The sequence below is a fragment of the Elephantulus edwardii genome, unplaced genomic scaffold, assembly GCF_000299155.1.
Source record: "Elephantulus edwardii isolate Elephantulus edwardi_28Jun2011 unplaced genomic scaffold, EleEdw1.0 scaffold00044, whole genome shotgun sequence".
NCBI classification, from domain to species: domain Eukaryota; kingdom Metazoa; phylum Chordata; class Mammalia; order Macroscelidea; family Macroscelididae; genus Elephantulus; species Elephantulus edwardii.
The window spans coordinates 18,451,247-18,473,410 of record NW_006399794.1 but is presented as its reverse complement, the minus strand read 5'-3'; positions in this window follow the sequence as shown (position 1 = coordinate 18,473,410).

Here is a 22,164-nt window from a genome sequence, read left to right as displayed (position 1 = left end):
TTTCAATTGGATTATTTACCTTTATCTTGTTGTGGTGCTCAAGTATTTTATAAATTCTAGATATAAGTCCCTTATCTGACATGTCATTACCAAACACTTTTTCCCAGCCTATGGCTTCTCTTTTGACCCTGTTGGAGAAGATTTTGGAAGTGCATAGGGATTTGATTCTTAGAAGGTCCCATTCATCTATTTTATCTTCTCCTGATTGTAGATTGAAACAATTATTCTAAAGGACTAAAGGACCATCCAAACTTTAACTTCTATGATCCAGAACCATAAGATCTATATGATGCAGGGCTATCATGGCTGACTACTCTAAAAGAGAGAACAATATACGTTGCAGGAAATGGGAATCAAAACTATAAATAAAAAAAAACATAAAGGAAAAAAAAAATCCAATCTACTGGTGTGATAGAGATGAGTAGAAGGACCTAAGATTATGATGCTTATTCATCCATAAAATCTGGCACAAAACTAAACCCATGATTCAACTTTTAGCCAAATAATAGATAGGTATATAAGGTGACCAGTAAAACCAGAGGAATGGTCCTTAGAATAACTAAACATAAAATCCAGAGATAGAGACAAAATAGTAGGAAAGGTCAGAATAGAAAGTATATAAATAGTGATTAAAATTACATAGATGAAATGGTGAGAAATGTGAATACACTGTGGGTGTTATAATTAATGTTATAAAAAATGTATATTAATGATGGAATAAAAAAATCTATATTCTTTCCAAGCTTCTACTGAAATCACAATGAAATCTTTTAAAATACACACACAGTAAGGAAGTAAAAGGGTTCTGGTGACATAGGTTTAGTTCACTGTGCTGCTAACCAAAAGTTTTTAATCCACCAGTGACTCCTTAGGAAACAATAGGAAACTTCCTGTTAAAATTTATAATCTCACAAACTTGATAGAGGGTCACTATGAATCAGAACAAAGTTTATAGTAGTAAGGTGATTTTTTTAAAGATTTTTTTTGTATAATTGGGAAAAAATAAAACCAAGCTCACTTTAATGACAGGTAGAGTACAACTTCTGAGGCTTTCATTTGCTGATGTGACTCAACTTGAAATGGGAAGAAATAGCTATAAACAATTGATAATTGGAGCATGGAAGATAAACCATATGATTGTAAGTACAGATTTTATCGTTCAATAGAAATTTTCTAGCATTATTTGAATGTGGATGACTGACTATGAAGATAGGTGAGATTATGCAAGTGAGATATGTTGGCCTATCTACACAGAGATTGGCCACCCTTAACAATTTACAAGAAGATTGGCTAGTCTTACCAATAAATTGGATAGTTCTAGCTGCAAAGATGGGTTTTTCTTTCCCTGCAAGTTAAGCAAAAAATAAGCAAGAAAATGTAGAGGATACTTTGAGACAGCATCAGTGGCCATGGTCAAACTAGAGACCTGATGTGAAATGAGATGTTGGTGGAGGGGGTGTGGGAGAGAAGTCAATATTGACAGGACTGAGAACTTTCTTAGACAATTGGGTGAGAAGCCTATATTGGTAGGACTGAGAACTCAGGAACCACATGCTTAAAGGCACAAAGTTCTAGGCTGAGGTGCCTATGTGCATATTTCAGGAGCTCTATTGACTATATTCTGTTATTAATCTGAATTATAACTTTTTACTTCCTCAGTACGGTTCTTTGTGGCCTTTGAGCTATCATAATGGATTTTGGACCCAGCAAAGCAGTAAAATTGATGGTGAGATGAGTAGAAAGAGGTATGGGAGTGTGGGAGACATATTTGACCTCATGGGAATTGTTTTGGTGTTACTGATGTTGTGGAAGGGGACAGTTCCTCTTTGAAGCTGATAAAGGTCAAACAGGATGTCTCCATGTGACCCTTGTTCTTCTTACACTAGGAAAATTGGAAGTTGTAAAAAAATTATACAGAACACACACAAAATCAATATACTAGCCGTTAGTTAGCTGAACTAGGTTTCGGCATTTTGAATCACACCATCAGATGTTCTACAATGTCAGGAAAAACAAGATGAATAAGAATGGGGCAATTGCTGGTGAGCATTTTATGATTTCTTCTTTCTAAATCTGCCTCACGTAGATGGGATGCACAGCTTATATATTCCTAGATGATAAGATACTTCTTTGCCTATAGGAATGTGGAGCTAACCTTCCCTGGAGTGCATTGGAGAAGGTTGCTTTTAGAAAGCAAATGTACACTTTTCCCTCACTGAGTCTTGGCCTTTTTAACTCCCATGATATTTATTTTCAAGGATCTTGAATTCCTAAGTGATAAAAATGGTTAAGGGTTTAATTATAAACTGAAAATTGGTAATACAAACACATCTAGAGGACCTGGCAAAGCTTATGGATTTGAATCAGCTCTATAACATCTGCTTGTGGTTGCTGTTTTTGGTAGCATTTTCCAGAGAAATTTTATTGTTTCTTTTGAACCTCAAATACTCTCTCAAAGAATTCTAAGTGAAGAACTGTTACAGCACTGTCTCTAGCACCCTTTGTTAAAGACATGGAAGTAGACTGATAGAACTCAATTGACTGAAACACAGCACAGAAAGGGAAAGAAAGCTTGCCGCTCTCATCTTGTATTTATACCCCTTATGATATACCAGTGATGCTACTGAGAAATGTGGAGAATATAACATTGTGTTTATAGGAACCAGAGTTACAGATAGAATAGGTATTCCTTTCCCCCCATGCATTCTCATTATTCATCTCTTCATCCTCCTTCCTTCTTTCTTCCTCCCTGGTTTTCTTTGCTGAACCTTTTGCTACATTACTAATAGTTTTGCACTGAAACAAAGAAAACCAAATCAAATGCACTACTGTCAAGTAAATTCCAAATCATAATGATTCCTGCAGGATGTGGGTAGAACTGTCTGATAGAATTCCCAGAGTTTTAATCTTCATGGAAGCAGATGACCACTTAAATATCACAAAGCAACTAGTGAATCTGAACTACTTTTCTTTCAGTTAATAGTCTAACACTCTAACCACTGTGACACCAGGGTTTCCTAATGATTTGTTAGATCACATATATGTAAGTAGGTTAACCACTAAAATCTAGAAATAGTAAAACCAAGGTTTGCAAAGTGCTAACTGAAAAGTTTTAGTTTGAATCCACAAGGCATTCCATGGAAGAAATATGGGCTATATCTTCTTATAAAGATTTATAACCTCAGAAATCGGATAATTGTCATTACAAATCAGAATCAACTCAATGACAATGGGTTGGTTGATTTTGGTGAAGGCAGGAAAGACCAAATGGAAACTATCAGAATTACCTCTATCTAGAAAAACAGTAACCCCAAAACACCATCACAGTGCTGGAGGAACTTTCTTGATTAGTGGTACCATTAAAGACTCAAAGAATGCAAAGAGGTAGACCTTGATGTATCTGGAAACATTAATGGAGTTCTATTTCTGGAGATAGATTTGGATTCTTTTGAAGACAAGTCATGATATAAACCAGGTGCTGAGCATTCTCATTATTTCAATGATGGGTTTAATGAATATGCTTGGAAAGCTTACTGTGAAAAATAAAAGAGGATATGAATGGAACGTGAAGTTATACCAATTAACTACTCTACAAATAAAATTACAGCTGAAGACTGTATTATGGAAGTTACTCCAGGTGCAGACATCCATCACAGCGGAGTCAATCTTTTTAAGATATAGCAGGGAAGAACTGGAAATTCAGAGAAGGAAACAACTCTTGCATTTACAAAAGCTACACTTGGTTCTCCTCCTTCTCTGTTCAAGACTGGACTCCCACCAAGAAGAAATGACACATCTTCTTGGTCTCAGACAAGTATTGACTTCATAAAAGCCAATTCAAGTTGAGAAGTGACAGGATCATTATGGGAGGGCATAATCACCTGATCTAAGGAGAGTACCTGAAGCAAGTGATATTATTGGTTATATTATATCAACATGGTAGAAATAAGACAAGCAAATGAAGACAGCAACATAAAAGTTATTTCTTTAGCAAACCATCCTCACTTTCCCCTCCAGAAGCTCCTCCCACTCACCTTCCACCTACTCCATTCTTTCCAACAGTTAGCAATGCTAACCTCTGATTCCACCACCAGATATTTCCATAACTCTATCACCTCCAGGTTTCCTCCTCCACAGCTGCTCTACTTCCATCTCTTGTATAAAAAATAGAAGGCAGACATTCCTCTAGTTATTATAGTTGTTCCATGCCTTCTACATTTCCATATAGCAATGTTGCCTTTACATGTTTTCCTGATTCTGCTCCTTCATGACCTTGTCTTGTGGACACCAGTAAGCAACTGGACTACTATACCAGACAAGAGAAAAGCAAGACAGAGACAGAGATCAAGATAGTGACTGAGTGAGTAAACCAGGAGACAACACAGTCTTACACAAAGAGTTTTCAAATGATGTACACTGATACAGATACAGGGAAGAATGATGAGGCTTCACCACACATACTTTGGAGATGTTGCTAGGAGGTGCTATTCCTTGGAGAGGGACATGATGTTGGGAAAGGTGGAGAGTCAGTGAAGGACAGGAAGAATTTACAGCAGGTGGATTGACTTGGTGACTGCTGCAGTGGGCTTTTGTGTGTCAGAAAGTGTGAGAATGGCACAAGATAGGACTGGGTTCAGATCTTTTTTTCATAGGGTTGCTGTAAGTCATGCTCGATTCAACGGCACCTAACAACAACAACAACAACAACCCATCGAGATTTCCAGCAACACAGTGGGAAGAAGGGAACTCTCCCAACTCTTCACCTTTAGATCTGTATGATAGAGGGTAGGAAATAGAATCATTAAAAAAAAAATCTGTCAACTTCTTCCTTAGTTCACTGATTTTTTAAAAGAATCCATTAGTAGAAAAAAAAGAAAAATTTTTAAAAATAAAAAAAATTATCCATTAGTGTGGAATACTTATAGATGTTACTAAAGTGAAGGAAAATGTATTGCTTCTGCTCCTTCTTAGAATTAAAAACAACGCACATAACATGATAAGTCTCAATGGATTTTAGAGGCCGATGTTTAGGGACATAGAATGTGGTGTGCTCACCTGTCAAGTCTATCAGTTTATTGTACTGTAACATCTTGCATGCTGACTGATTCAGAAAATCAAAGGGGAAGTGATATTGATAATACATAATGGAGGTAAAAAACAAACCAGAATGTAGAAGTTCCCTTAGGACGACTCTTACTACTACTGTGCACTATGGTGAAATAAATGGAAAAATTTAACAATTCAATTCTTATGTGACTGCTGTTGTGAGAAGCCATTGAGTTTGAGCATGACATAGCAGACTGAACAATAGATTTGAACCCTGTCCTAACCTGTGCCATCCTCATCATCTCCAATATACTTGAGTTCCTGCTGTAGTCACTGTCAATTCCATTTAATGGAAAATCTTTCTCTCTTTGGCTGACCCTCCACCTTTCTAAGAATAATATCCCTTTCCAAGGAGTAGACCCTTATAAAAATATGCCCAAAGTATGTGAGACAGTGTGATTTACATGACTACTTTTGAGTCCCACACTACAGGAATGATAATGGCCCATAATCTTCAAAAATGAAAATTTGAGTGAGACAACAGTCTATGAACCATAACCTACTTATGCTTGCTGAGAGTGAAAAGAATACACTATGGAGTGTGGGAGATATAGATATAGACAGACATGCAGATAGATAGATAGATACAATATATTTCACTTATACAGAGAACCCAATCTAAATCAATTGACATGCACAGATTTATATGCTGGAATTAGTTACTCTCAAACACCTGACTGCATCTAATTTTCACATTACTATTTTTAGCTGCAATAAAGTCAGCTCCTAATTCATGAGGCCCTCATGTACAAAGTAACAAAATTCTTTTCATTCTTGTATCATAAACATGATTGATTGTGGGTCAGCCTGTTGTAATCCATACAAGTTTCTATTAACTTCATTTCAGAAGTATAACACTAAGCTGTTCTTCCTATTGAATGTTACTCTGAAAGCTCTGATGGAAATTGCTCAAGATCACAGCAGCACCCAAGCCTTTGCTGAAAGATTGGTAATGACACCACATGAAGTATACTTGCCAAAAATTAAATACAATTGTTTTGCACAGTTAGTGGGAATTCTATCATTGCTATATGCCATCAAGTCGAATATGATTCATAGTGACCCTAAGAACAACAGATTTTAAGACCACCCTCTCCTGTGGCATTCTCATCATTTCTGACAGACTTGAACTTTTGGTTTCAGTCACTGTGTTAATCACGTGATCTTGTAGGTAGGACTATTATTTCATTTCATGGATGAAAATGGAATGCTCAAAGAGTCACTGAGGCCACACAGTGGTAAAGACCAGAAAAAAATCAAGGTTTTCTATGTCCCCACTCAGGTTGTTCTACCTATTTTAGATTTTTTTCCTTTCTTTTTCTCTTTGTTTTTGGTTTTAAGATTAAAAATATTCTTAGCAAGTCCTAAGAGAAGATTTCTGATAAATAATTGTTGTGTGCAGTCAAGTCAGAAAAGACACATAGCTAAGCTCCCAGCAGGTTTTCAGATGCTATAATTCACATGGGAGGAGACTGCCAATTCTTTTCCTCCAGAGCAGCTGAAAATCCACATGTCTCTAGGATTTCAGTATGGCTTCTAACCACGACACTCTCTAATTAATGATTGGGTCAGTGGAATATTATCAAGACCATTAACTGGTTTTTTTCTCTCTCTCATGAAAATAACTTAGCTGCTAATTTATATAGTTGTGCTGTTGTTGTGTACCATTGAGGCAGAAGTGACCTATAGCTGTCCCTCCAGTGGGTTATCAGAGGCATTTTAATTGCAAGAGGAGATTGCCCCTTTTTCTCTTGCAGAGCCGCCAAAGGATCCAAACTGTGTACTTTAGAGATTGTAGTGCAGTTTCTCACCACTGGGCCACCAGAGCTTCCTCTAATTTATATTATATATGAAAACACCCTTTTTCTTAAGAAATTGCTCTTTTAAATTTGTTCATACAGATATTAATCCCTCAGAAAAATAAATTTCGCTATGTGCCAACAAGTGCCATTAAGTTTTAGTCAAGATTCTGCTCCTTACCAGTGATATAACAGTATACTTGGAGAGGTCCCAGGGGTCCACTGCCATCCACATCAATATAGAAGAAACCTGCCGTGTTCCCTTGATGCCTGTACATCTCACAGGATTGCTTGTAGAGGGCTGAAAGGCAACAGCAAGAGAAGAAACTCAGTTTAACTCTATATTTCCCTTTGGAGCAATTAGTAATTTTTACATACATTTACTTTCAGTGTTGAATTATTCTCTTTTCCAGTTAAGAGTCACAACTCAGAATGATTCTGTTGGTGAGAGTAGAACTACCCTGTAGGGTTTCTGAGGCTGTAAATTTTTATGGAAGCAAATTCTCCTACCTATCTCCTGTTCTGCAGGAGTAGCTTTGAACTATTGACTTTATGGTTGGCAACCAAATAATTATTGAATTGATACAAAGACAGTGGAATTTTCCCCCAAAATAGTCTTAACTAAAAAGTTCTGGTGGTGCAAATAAATGTTTATTTGTCTGTAATTTATAAGATTGGCTGGTCAAATTCAAAGGAGAAAAACTTGGAAAATTGTTTCAAGCTAGGAAACTAAAGATCAATTCTTTCTGATTTGCCCTATAGGGTTGTTAAAAGTCAGCATTTACTTAACAGTACAATAGATATATACTCAGAATTTTTCCCATGCACTACAAACCAGTGACCTAATATAGAATAAAATAGCATTTTAACTAATTCATTATCCTAAACTTGACTTCCCTTACCCATTACCATGCTGATGTAAATGTGTGTCCTCTCTATATATACAAGGTATCTCTTTTATTGTTGTTAGGTGTCCTTGAGTTGGTTATAACTTAAAGCAACCCTATGAACAACAAATCTAAACCTTGCCCTGTTCTATGCCATCCTCACAATCTCTGACACCTCAAGTTCATGCTACAGTCACTCTTATCAGTCTACCTGATTGAGGACGTTTCTTTCCTTTGCCACCCTCCCACCTTTCCAAGCATGATACGCCTCTTCAAAGAATAACCACTCCTAGCAATATGCCCAAAGTATGTGAGACAAAGCCTGAGCATCTTTGCCTGCAAGAAGCACTTTGGCTGAATCTTCTTCACGACATATCTGTTTGCTCTTTTGGCAGCCCATAGGGTCTTCAACATTCTTCTCCAAATCATAGTTTAGTGGCATTTATTCTTCTGTCATCCTTAGTCATTGTCCTGCCCTCAGATGCATAGCAAATGACTGAAAGATCATAACCTGAATCAGGCACACCTTAGTCCTCAAACTGGTATCAATGCACCTCTATAATTTGGAGAAGACCCTGACTACAGACTTTCCTAGTGTAATACATTTTTTTATTTCCTGACTGCTTCTACCAAGTGTATTTACTGTGGATCCAAGCAGCATGAAGTCATTGATTTGAGCCTTTTCTCCATTTATCATGATGTTGCTTATTGGTCCAGTGGCAAGGAATTTTTTCTTGACGTTGAGATGTAATCATATTGAAGGCTGCGGTGTTTAACTTTCTGCACAAGTGGTTCAAGTTCTCCTCATTTTTAGTAAGGTTTTGTCATCTCCATAACAAAAGTTATTGATGCCATATTCTTCTTCAAAAACTCCAGAACCTCAAATAATTTGTTTAATGCACAGATTGGATAGATACAGAGAAAGAATACAAACCTGATGCATACCTTTCCTAATTTTAAACCACACCGTGTTGCTCTCCTCTGTTCACACAATAGTCTCTTGGTCTATGTATAGGTGTTGCATGAATACAATTAAGTGTCCTGGGATTGCTATTCTTCTCAATGTTAGCCATAACTTCTGATGATCTGCACAGCCAAATGTCTTTCTATAGTCAATAAAGCACAAATAGACATTCTTCCGGTATAATGTGATTTTAGCCAGGATCCATCAGAAAAGAGTAATGATATTCTTTGTGCCACAGCTTCTACTAAATCCTGCTTGAACATATGGAAATTACCTGTCTAAGCAATATTATAGCCATTTTTAAATAATCTTCAACAGTATTTTGCTCTCATGTGATATTAATAATATTGTTGTTATGTGCCATTAAGTTGCCTAAGATTCATAGCGACCCTATGTACAACAGCTCTGAAGGCTGCACAATCTTGAGCTTGTCTCAATGACTCCAACACACCTACTCTCATTACTCCACTTAATGTATCAATCCATCTCATCCAGGGTCTTCCTCTCCTGTGCTATCCCTCCACCTGTCTGAGCATGATATCTTTCTCCAAGAACAAATCCTTCCTATCCACGTGCTCAAAGTATGTGAGATGTAGCTTCAAAATTCTAGCCTCCAAGGAGATACTTTGTTTCACCCTGTCCAAGACAGGCCTATTTGGTTACTTGACAGTCCCTGGTATGTTCAAGACTCTTCTCCAGCACCACAGCTCAAAGGCATCATTTCTTCTTCTGTCATCCTTAATCATTTTCCAGCTCTCTGATGCATAGCAAGTAATTGCAAAGACTATGGTCTGGATCAGATGCACCTTAGTGTCTGGACTGACACTGCTTCTCAGTACTCTGGAGAGGGCCCTGACAGCAGATTTTGACAGTGCAGTTCATTTTTGGTTTTGTTTGTTTGTTTGTTTATTATTTACTGACTGCTGATGCCAAGAGTCTTGATTGTGGAGCTGAGAAAGCTATTAATGTTAACAACCTCAATTTCTTCTCCATCTATCACGGTGCTGCCAATTGGTCTTGTGGCGAAAATCTTTGTTTTCTTGATGTTGAGCTCTAAATGACATCGAAAACTACAGTCCTCAACCTGCTGCAGCAAGTGCTTCAGGTCCTCCTCAGTTTCAGCAAAGTTGTATAATCAGCATAACATAACAGTTATGAGTTTTTCTCTAATCCTAAGCTACATTCCTCCTTATAAAGCCCAGCCTCCTGAATGATCTGTTCTGCATATGTTGTTGTTGTTGATTACTTTCAAGTCAAGCACGACTCATAGCAAATCTGTGAACAAAAGACCTAATGCCTTTCCATAACTATCATCAATTCCAAGTTCATATAGTTTCCAGAGGCATGTGAGTGGATGCCATTCCTGCTTCCAAACCTGTTTGACAACTGGGAGCTTCACCAAACACTGTTCATATTGGGAAACCATTCTGGTATTTGATATCGCAATGGTACACCATTCAGCATCAAAGCAACCCAGGTTACTTCATACTGCACATTGACAAAGAGTGATTTACAAAATGGAAAAGTGTTCCTCCAGATATAAACAGCACTAGTTTCATTTAACAGTGGCTAAGTGTCATCTGCATATTGATTGAAAAATTATGGAGACAGGATGCATCCCTGATGCATCTTCTTCTGATTTTGAAACATGCAATGTTTTCTCGATCTGTTCTGAGGACTGCTTCTTGGTCTGAGTGTAAGTTTTACACGAGCACAAACAAATCTACAGGGATTCCTATTCTCCGCAAGGTTACGCACAATTAGCTGTAATCCACATAGCTAAATGTTTTTGCATAGTCAATGAAACGCAGATATACATCACTCTGCTACTCTTTGCTTTCTGCCAAATCCATCTGACATTGGTGATAATGTCTTTAGTGCCATGGCCTCTTCTAAATACAACTTGTATTTCTATTAGTGCTCTGATGATGTACTGTTCGAATAGTTTTTGGATAATCTTCAGCAGGACTTTGCTTGCCTATGATATTAGTGGTATTTTTCAATTTCTTCACTCGGTCAGGTCACTTTTTTTTTTAAAATGGGAATAAAGATGGCTCTCTTCCAGTCAGTTGGTCAGGTAATTGTCCTCCAGACTTCTTGGTACAACCTTGTGAGCATGTCCAGGGCAGCATTTGTTTGTTGAAATATACCAATTGTTAAGTCATCAATTTCTGGGGCCTTATTTTTTGCCAGGTCTTTCAGGGCAGCCTGCACTTCCTCATTCATCACCATTGCCTTTTAATCATATGTTGTTTCATGAAATTCTTCTCTGTCAACCAATTCTTTTTGGTAAAGAAACTCTATATACTCCTTTCATTTTCTTTCAATATTTACTGGATCATTCAATATTCTGCCCATAGCATCCTTAAGTATTGCAAATTATGGTTTAAATTTTTTTTTTATTTAGTTCCTTTAGCTTAAGAAATGCCAAGAGAGTTGAGCCCTTTTTATTTCTCTACTACAGCTTCTTGCACATTTCATACTAATGCTTTGTCTTTCTGAGCTGTTTTTTAAAATCTTCTATTGTTCAATAATTTCCACATTCTGTTGAATCCACTTTCTGGAAATAGGAATAAATATGATCTCTTCCAGTCAGCCCTCCTCCAAATTTCTTGGCACAGACTGGTGCGCACGTTCATGTCTGTATCTGTTATTTGAAACATATTACTTGGTGTCTCATTGATTCCTACAGATTTATTTTTTGCCATAGGCTTCAGTTCAGCTTGAACTTCTTCCTTCCTTTCCATTGGCTCTTTATGGTATGATATTTCCTGAAATAATTCCACATCAGCCAATTATTTTTTGTACAGTGACTCTATATATTCTCTCCATCTTCTTTTGATGTTTCCTTATCATTCGAGACTTTGACCATAGCACCCCTCAATATTGCACCTTGAGGCTTAAATTTGTTTTCAGGAAAACAAGTACCTCTTTGGATTATTGAATATACTTCTCTGTCTCTTCATAGTTAAGAAATTTTGATAAGACAGATGACAATGGTATATTTAGTATAACCTCAGTAGCTAACAAAGAGCCACAATCACAGTAGCGCTTCTCCAAATGATTGATTAGTGAATGAATAAAGAATATTTTGTAAATTACTACATAACATAGGAAGGACTAGAGAGCATTATGTTAAGTGAACTAACTCAGTCTCATAAAAACAAATAATGCATAAGAACATTATTATAGAATGAGTACAAGGATCCAAGGAGGGGGTGAGGTGCTTAATCATAGGTCACACAATTTGATGAGTAGAAGGAGGGACGGGTAAAGGAAAGGGGAAAGCTCTTGTGTGAAAAGAATGTATATGAACTTTATAAACTTTGTATGAAAACCAGAACAAATTCAAAAAGAAAAAATGAATGTATATAGACAGTCATACCCAGATGTCTTATTTCTATATACTCAGAGCTCAGAAAATATACACTGAGATTTCAGACGCCTCACTATAGTTCAAAGGAAGAGTTAAAAACCTAACCATATTCTCTTAGACATAGGACATTTCAGTGGTCCCAAATGGTTTGAACATAGAGTATACTCATCTTACCTTATCAATATGATCTTATGACTAATGTCTGTTCTCAGGAACTAGATTTCACAGTTCATTATGGTTGAGTATAAGATGTGCCTCACATAATTCATTACCAGTAAAGTTCTGAAGATTGAGAAGATTTGATATTTAATACATAAGGGTGAATTTGAAGTTATCTTTAAACTCATATAATTCACTTTTCCATTCGTACATACTTTTTGCCATGAAGCTGTAAATGGGAAGTTACAGTTAGCATTCTTAATATTGAGAATAATATACAGCGTATTTACCTTTGCATAAACCTAGTGACAAAATTTTGGTTTCCCATAAATGCTAGATGCATGTTGCCCATCTCTAATTATTTCCACACTCTTAAGAAAAACAGAAGTACTTTTCATTCAGAACTGTCTTATAACTGACCTTCCAGTGGGTTTTCTGGGGCTATAAATTGAGCCATATGAGATTTCTTTATAGGAGCAGCTGGTGAATTAGAACTACCAGATAGGCACCTCCGATAAATTAGTACTGAAACTTTCTACAAAGTACATAATCAAAGCAACTGTTTGAGTGAATTCTGTGCCATATCTCAAATACACATCATAGCTCCTGATTTATACAGTATAATACCACCTAGGTAGTATATGAAGGTTTACATAGATCCTAAAAGAGTTAAGCTCTTGGATTAAACTGAAATTTTGAGACTCAGTATTACCACATATTGCTTACAAAAGATTAACGAGGTGCTCAAGCTATGGTTGTTATTGTTGTTATTAGGTATCATGAAGTCAAGTATGACTCATAGTGATCCTATGAACAGACCTGAACTCTGTCTTTGCTTGTACAGTTCTTATCATCTCTGATATACTTTAGTCCATTGTCACAGTCACAGTGTAATCCATCTCATTTAGAGTCTTCTTCTCTTTTGTTAACCTTCCATCTTTCCAAGTATGATGTCCCTTTCCAAGGAATAACCTCTCCTAGCAACATGCTCAAAGTATGTGAAGTGAAGCCTCATCAACCTCATCTTACTTGGATCCACAAGTAGTACCCTTGGTACCAGGAGTCAAGAAATAAGAAGACACATTGTACTGGTAAAGTCAGCAGTTAGGGAACACTCCGAATTATTGAGGAGTTATGATGTCAGTTTGAGGACTACTGTGTATCTGATTCGGGCCATGGTCTTTCTGACCACTTTCTATATATCTGAGAGCTAGACAATGAATAAGAATGATAGAAGAAGAATTGATGCCTTTGAACTGTGGTGTTGGAGAAGAGCACTGAACATGTCATGAATAGGCAAAAGAACAAATACATCTTGGAGAGTGTGTTCTTTAGAGGGTGCATTACATGGTTTAAAATCAGAAAAGGTGTGAATCAGGATTGTATTATTTCTCCATACCTATTCAATCTGAATGCTGAGAAAAATCATTCAAGAAGCTCGAAAATATGAGGAAGAAAGTGACATCAGGATCTCAATGCCATCAATACCTTACATTATACAGATGGTACTACCCTGTGTGCAGAAAGTGAAGAAATCTTGAAGTACTTACTGCAGAATATTAAAGAGTACAACTTTCAATATTAGTTATATTTCAACATCAAGAAGAAAGAAACCAAGAGTTTGTTTTTATTTTTGTATTCATGTTTTGGATTTAAAAACTCATCTTTTGATGGAAACTTGAGTTATATCTAAGTTTTTGCAGTTTTAGTTGAAGCATTTGTAATTTCCAAGAATCTACTCTATGCATTATATTATTTTTAATGTTTCTTCACTCATTATATGATAGTTCTGAAAATATTAATTTTATTTTCTCATCTGACTCTACTTTCTGTAGTGCCTATATTCTGCACATTGCATACTCCTATTCAATTAATTTGTTTGTTTTGTGTTTTATTTTCACATCTATTTTATCTTTCTACTTACAGCTTTTTCTAAGACTTTTTAAAATAATCTTTTATTCTTTCCTATTTAAAAATAACAATTCTAATATTTATTAAATATACCAACTTTTATGCAAAATGTTAATTGGTATACTCATCAAAGACATTATTTTAGGATAACTTTGGACATTTTGTGTGAAAGCTCTATTTTCATATCTTTAGATTTTTTTTTATCTGAGCTTGTAAGATTTCTGATCTCTAGAGTTGACATGTGACTAGTTAGGGGAGAAGGCTGTATATTTTTAGTGTTTTCAACATTTATTATTATCCTATTCCTTCAGTTATTCAATTTTTTTCCTTCCAATTCCAGATAATCTGCATTCTCAAGAGGAAAAATCAGCAGTTTTCTTTCTGTGTTGATGTTGTCAGGTGCTATCAAACTGACACTGATTTATAGTGCCTCTATACACAACAGGATTAAAAGCTTCTTATCCTACATATCACAGAACGAAAAAGTGCATCTCCTATGCCATCCTCTCATCCCCTGCTACTTTAAAACATTTTGTCAACCCACCTCATTGAGAATCTCCTCTTTCACCAACCACCCACCAAAAATAATGCCCCCTTCCCCGAACTACTAGTCGCTTCTGACAACTTTCCTCAAGATTCACTCCAAAGCAGGAGGTGGCTCCATTAAAATAATGTTATCTAAAGAATATAATCAGAACAAAATAACAGTCTTCACTAAACACGCATCTTGACAAGACCAAAAAAACAAACAAAAAAAAAAAAAACCAAACCAAAACAAACAAAAACCCAAACCCACAAAAAAACAAAACAAAACAACCCACTGTGTCTTATAGATGTGTGTGTGTGTGTGTGTGTGTGTGTGTGTGTGTGTGCACGCGCATTTGTGTGTGCGCAGGCAAAAATTTGATTCTTTCACTATCACTGCCTTATTGATAAAAACATAGAAACAGGAAAGGTCAATTTGGAGTCCAGTTAACATGATTTACTGCTTATATAATGATAAACTTCTCGAAAAACCCTATGAGGATGTATAGGTTAGGAAGACACTCAAGCATGAGTTCCACTCCCTTTAACTCTTGACTAACTAAAAGTCTTGAGTAGTTCATTCCGTAACCCAGCATTTTTCTGCTGTTCAGAGAAGAACAACATCTTATCATTCCTATATCTAAAGGGAATTTTTGGTGAATTTCTTGCAAGACACATTTCTTTGTTCTTTAGGCTGTCCATGATATATTCAACATTTATCCCAAATACCTAAAATTCAAAGACATCAATGCTTCTTTCATCTTTCTTATGTGTTGTCCAGTTTTCACAAGCTTATATGTTATGAAGATGACACAACCTTGCATGCTGAAACTGACGAGGACCTGAAGTGCTTGTTGCAAAAAGGTCAAGGACTACAGCCTTAAATATAGACTAAACCTCAACATTGAGAAAACAAAGATTCTTACCACTGGACAACATGACTGATGGTGAAGAGACTGAGATTGTTACAGTTTCAGTTTGCTTGGCTTCACAAAACTCTTGGTACCAGCAGCCAGGAAATTAAAAGATGAACTTCATTGGGAAAGTCTGCTGTCAGGGACCTTTCCAGAGTACTCAAAAGCAATGATGTCAGTCTGGAGAATAAGGTGTGCCTGATTCAGGTCATAGTCTTCACAATTACTTGCTATGTATCAGACAGCTGGACAATGACTAAGGATGAAAGAAGGAGAATTGAGGCCTTTGAGCTGTGGTACTGGAGAGTATTGAATATACCATGACTGCCAGGAGAGCAAACAGTTTCATCCTAAAGAGGATGATACCAGGCTGATACTTGGAGGTAAGGATTCTGAGACTTTATCTGTCATACTTTGGGCATGTTGCAAGGAGGGGCCAGTCCTTAGAGAGGGACATCATTCTGGGAAGGGTGCAGGAACAGAGAAAGAGAGGGAGACAATAAGTTTGGCTCAAGATAAAGCAGGATCTCAAGCTACTTGACAGCACATAAAAGTAACAACAAGAGACAAGTGAAAATGTCATTACTTGGGTCAGCACAATGCAAACATCAAAATGAAACCCTACCTTTTTAGCACTTTAAGGAAATCTTTTCAGAAGATTTGTCCTCTGCAATACTTTTGGATTCAATTAAAATTAAATCATCGGTAACTTCTTTGTTCTGTCACCATGTTTTGCCTATTGGTTCAGTTGTGAAGTAGTTCCCCCCACCCTTTATATTGAAGGGTAATCCATAATGAAGTCTATAGTCTCTAAATTTCATCAGTAAATGCTTTAAGAGTTCTTCATGTTTTCTCAGTGAAGGTGTGGCATCTATTATCACAAGTTGTTAGTGAGTCTTCCTCCAATCCTGATGCCATTCTGTCCTTCATTCAGTCCAGCTTCTCTAGTTATTTATTGAGCATACAGACTGAATTCTAAAAACCAAACAAAAACAAACAAAAAACCAAATCTAATGCATTGGGTCCCGTAGTGACCCTCCAACCTGTTTCTGAAGCAGGAGGAAATTGCTCATCTTTCTTCCATGGAGCAGTTGGCAAATTCAATCTGATATTCTTTCTTTTGGTAAATAATTAAATACATTGTGCACTGTAGGGATGATGAAAAGCTACAAAATTCATGTACTTTTCCTGATTTTAAACCCTACTAAGACAGGGAGCAGCCCACTATTCCTTCCCCATCAGCTAGTAAAGGGTAAGCAGTTATCCTGCTTGTAGCCTCTACCAAACAGTTATGTTATAGTTTTATCTCAATGAATACATGTTTGCTAAAGTATCTCATGTGGAGAAAAACATTCTGGTTTTAGTGGAATTATTTCCTAAAAGAAGAGAGGACTGACTTCAAAGGACCATTTAAAGTGAGACCTCAGATGGGTCACCTGATGTAGAATTTGGCTTAGAAAAACATAGTTACAACACAAAACCAATCCCATTTTAAGGGATGCCTTTTAACTCACAAGGGAGCTCGGTGGTAGAGGGGTAAGGAATTGAGCTGCTCCCTCAAAAGCACGTGGTTCTAGTTTGCCAGCCATTCCACAAGAGAAAAAAGGGCAATTCACAGCCTCTAAAAACCAGCTCTCTGAGTTGGTTCTGACTTGATGGTACACAACAATTTTTATTCCAGAAACCCCTGCAATAAAATTCAATTTGGAAGACCAGTCACATGAGCACAAAATTTCTATAACTCTTCCCATGAAGGTCATTTCTCAGAAATTTCTACCTTCCTTATTTTATGAATAAACAGGGAGCTCCACACCTAAATCCCTTAAAAACCTCTGAATTTCTTTTTAAAGAGCTGTAAAAATACCTTAAGTCTCCCTCAGGCCTCTCCTTACTTTCTCTTGCATGGGTTTATCTGTTTGAATGTCTTCTCTCTTCAGACTCTCACTCTTTAATTACATTCTAATTTCGGTTGAAAAGTTCTGGGTTCATATTTTGCTATTTTCACCAGTGAGATAAAGAACTTACACTTCTGAAATCTCCGAAAGCCAGAAAGACTGGTCTGGCAGCAAGACAATATGTACTTGTTCTGTATAAACAGAATGAGTTTGCTTGTGTTTTTGTTTCTTAGTAAACTTTTCTCTGTGCACAATTTCTGGGTAAACACATAAGTACAATTTCTGCAAATACAAACAAGTGTTCTGGGTAAACACCTAAGTACGATTTCTGCAAATACAAACAAGTATTCTGGAATTTTTATTCTCTGCAATATTTTCCAAAATATGTTATAATCCTCCACAGTCAAATATCTTTGCATACATGTTAAAAGAGAGAGAAACATTTTTCTAGCATTCCCTACTTTTAGTTAAGATCCATTTGTTGTTAACAATGATATCCCTTGTTCCATGGCCTCTTCTGGACGGACTCAGCTTGAGTTTCTGGCAGTTCTTTATTAATACTTTTCTACAGATGTTTAGGTTTGTTTTTAGTTTTGTTTGGGTGTTTTGGTTTGTTTGGCTTTTTTTTTTCTTTTCATTAACTTCAACACAGTTTTATGGGGTGGTGAAGGGCAGCCCCCAAGTTCTGCAGAGTAGGTAGGATGATTGATATTCTGGCTACTTTCTACAAAGTCTTAAAACAGTCTTCCTGTATTTACTTGTCTTTCATATTCACTTGAAGAAGTAGCTATAGTCAGTAGTTTTGTAGCTTGAGAACACTTAACAATGTAAACTGGGTTTTTCTACCACTACTCTGCAAGGAAGTTGTGTCATCTACAAAATGTAGGATCTTGATAAGTTTTCTTCCAATCATGATGCCACATTCTTCATATAGTCCAATTTCTTGAATGATTTGCTCAGCATACAGATTTAATAGGTATGTAGAAAGGATACAACCTTGATGCACATCTTTCTTGATTTTAAACTGTCCAATATTCCTTTGTTCTGTTTGGACAACCGCTTCTTGGTCTTTCTATAGATTTTGCATGAGCACAATTAAGTGTTTTGGAATTTTCATTCTCTGCAATATTTTCCATAATTTGTTACAACCCACAGAGTCAAATTCCTTTGTGTTGTTCATAAAACAGAAGTAAACATCTTTCTGATACTATATGCTTTCAGTCAAGATTCTTCTAATCTAAGCAATGACATCTATTATGCCATGGCCTTATCTGAATCCAGCTTGAATTTCTAGCAATTCCCTGTTGATATACTGATACAGCAAATTTTAAATCATTTTCAGCAATATTGTACTTGCATGTGATGTTAATGATATTATTTGATAATTTTCACATTATCACAATAATTCACTGTGTTTGAGAATCCAAATTCTTCTAGTCAGTTGATTAAATAGCTATCTTCCATATTTGTCACAAACTAGAGAACATGTCCAGAGTTGCATCTGTTTCCTGAAACACATCAATTGATATTCTATCAATTCTTGGAGACTTCTTTTTAGCCAGTGCATTCATCTTGGACTTCTTCCTTCTATAACAACTGATTCTTGATCATGGTCTACTTCCAAATGTGGTTCCAAATTGACCAAATATTCTTGTTATAGTAACTGTGTGTGTTTCTCCCATGTTCTTAAGATGTTTCCTGTATCAATCAAGATGTTCCCCATAAAATCCTTAAGTGTTGAAATTCTGTGAAGAAGACTTTAAGCACTTACTGCAGAAGATGAAAGACTGTAGTCTTCAATGCAGTTTGTACTTGAGGATCGAGAAAACATATATTCCCACCAAGAGAACTATAGACAATATGGTGATAGATGAAGAAAATATTAAAGTTGCAAACAATTTCTTTTTTTTAAATCCACAATCAACATTATAGCAGTAGCTGAGAAATCAAAAGACATATTGTCTTGGGAAAATCTGCTGTAGAGGTCTCTGCAATGATCTAAAATGCAAAGATGCTAATTTAAAGTTAAGTTGCACCTGATCCAAGCCATAATATTTTTGATTGCTCCCTTTGCATCTTAAAGTTGGACAATGAATAAGGAAGACAGAAGAAATATCATTGCCTTTAAGTTGTTATATTGGCAAAAAGTATGGAATATACAAGGGACTACAAAAAAAACAAAAGAAAGATGTCTTAGAAGAAATTAAGTCAGAGCACATTAGAAACAAGGATGGTGAAATTTGGTCGCATATATTTTAAGCATGTTATGAAGAAAGACTAGTCTTTATGAAAAGTTATTATGTTTGGAAAGGTGGAAGATTATAAAAACATCAGTTGTAGGTAGGGTCACTATCAGAAAAAATTGACATGATAGCACCTAGTAATGCAACAACAACAAAATTTTTCAATAATATTCTATTTTGTTTTCAGTTTTCAAAATTGTCTCTTACTCAATTATGTTATTATCATGAATTTCTGTTATTTTGATAAGTTGAATTTAGTCCATTCAGCAAATTTAAAAATGCAATTGCCAATATCCACTCTGCGGCATAATTTTTAGGTTATCAAGTTCCACAAGGAATATTTTATAAAATGTTGAGATATATAAAGGGAATTAGATATATAAGAAATAGAATGGAAAAAAGGAATACTAATCTTTTTTCCCTGGATAATAATATTTTAAATCTAGAATTCTGAAAAGAATGCTTATTAAAATAATACAAATAAAAGTTGTTGTCATTATTGCTCTTAGCATTGGGGATTATTAGATTCTGACTCATGGAAATTCTGCTTGTAACAAATTATAAAATTAACTATGACAATGAATTTGAGTGTGTTAGAGATTGTGAGAATGGCATGAGACAGGACAGTGTTTAGATTTTTTGTTCTTAGGGTCACTATGAGCCATACTTGACTATACTGCACCAAACAAACAAAACAACTTCTTGGCAAAAAAGACTTTACGATCTGTTCCTATAAATACACGGCCTAGAAAACATAATGGGTTAAGTCTACTTATGGGTTAAGTCTATAGGGTCTTTATGAACTCAAAATTAATTCAATGACAGTAGCAACAAATTTTCTTTTAAAAAAACAAATATGATACGTGCAAAGTTGTTGCTGTTTTGTAGTTAGGTATCATCAAGATGAATGCAATGCATAGTGATCCTAGGAAAAACAGATCTAAACCCTTTCCTATCCTGCGCCATCCTCATCATCTATGACATTCTTGAGCACTTTGCTGGTCACTATATCAGCGCATCTCACCGAAGTTCTTCATATTCTTTGCTAACTATTCTCTATTCTAAGCATGAAATCCCTTTCCAATGGATACCTTATCCTAAGAAAATGTATGCCGGAAATAAGTGAGACAAAGCTTTATCATCCTTGCCTCTAATGAACACTTTGGTTGAACGTTCTCCAAGACATCTGTTTGTTTTTCTTGCAGTTCATGAGATACTCAGCACTTTCCTCTAACATCACAACTCAAAAACATTGATTATTCTTCTGTTGTCCTTATTCATTGTCCGACTCTCAGATGCATAGCAAGTGATTGAAAAGACTATGGCTTAAATCAGGCACACTGTAGTCTTTGAACTGATGTCATTACTCCTCAATATTTTGGAGAGATTCTTGACAGCAGACTTTCCTCTGTGTAACATATCATTTGAGTTCTTGAGTGCTAGTACCAAGCATATTGATTATGGATCCAAGTAAGATGAGATCCTTGACAGTTTAAATCTTTTCTCCATCTAATAAGGTGCTGTCTATTGGCCTCCTCAGGGTGAGGATTTCTATGTTCTTGATGTTGAAATGCAATCCATGTTGAATGGTGTAGCTTTGACCTTTGGCAGCAAGTGTTTCAAGTCCTCACTTTAGGCAAGAAAAGTTGTGTCATCTGCATAATGCACGTTGTTGATAAGTCTTCCTCCAATCCTGATGCCACATCCTTCTTTATAGAGTTTGGCTTCTCAAATGATTTTACTCAGTGCATAGATTGAACATGTATGGAGACAGGGTACAGCTCTGACATGTACTCCTCTTAATACCACCCACAAAGAAAGGAGCAAAAGGTCATTACAAAGACAGAGGACAGGAAAAGAGCAAAATAGATGTCAGAAGAAGCTCTTTATAAAAAAAGGTGTTAAGAAACCAAAACAAAGGGAGGAGATACTGAACTGAAAGAAATGATCAGAAGAAAAAAGGGACACTAAAAAAAAAAAGCAAAATATTATAACAATATGCAACGAGTTGGAATTGGAGAACAAAAAGGGAACAACATGTCCAGCAATCATTCCTTGCATTAAAAATCCAAAAGGTAATTCCAGCACTTGGGGATTATATAGAAGCAACAAAATCATGCCTGCATTGATAGAACCAAATGCAGAAGCAGCAGACTGGAGCAGCATATATTGTTATTGGTACTTCAGAAATAGGATTCTATATGTTAAACATGTTGTTGTTGTTCAGTGCCATCGAGTTGCAGGTGACTCATAGCGACCCTATGAAGGAGAGTCCTCGACGCTTGGGTGCCTTTTATCCTAAGATCTCTTTTATTATTATTATTATTATCTATGAAGGAGAGTCCTCGACGCTTGGGTGCCTTTTATCCTAAGATCTCTTTTATT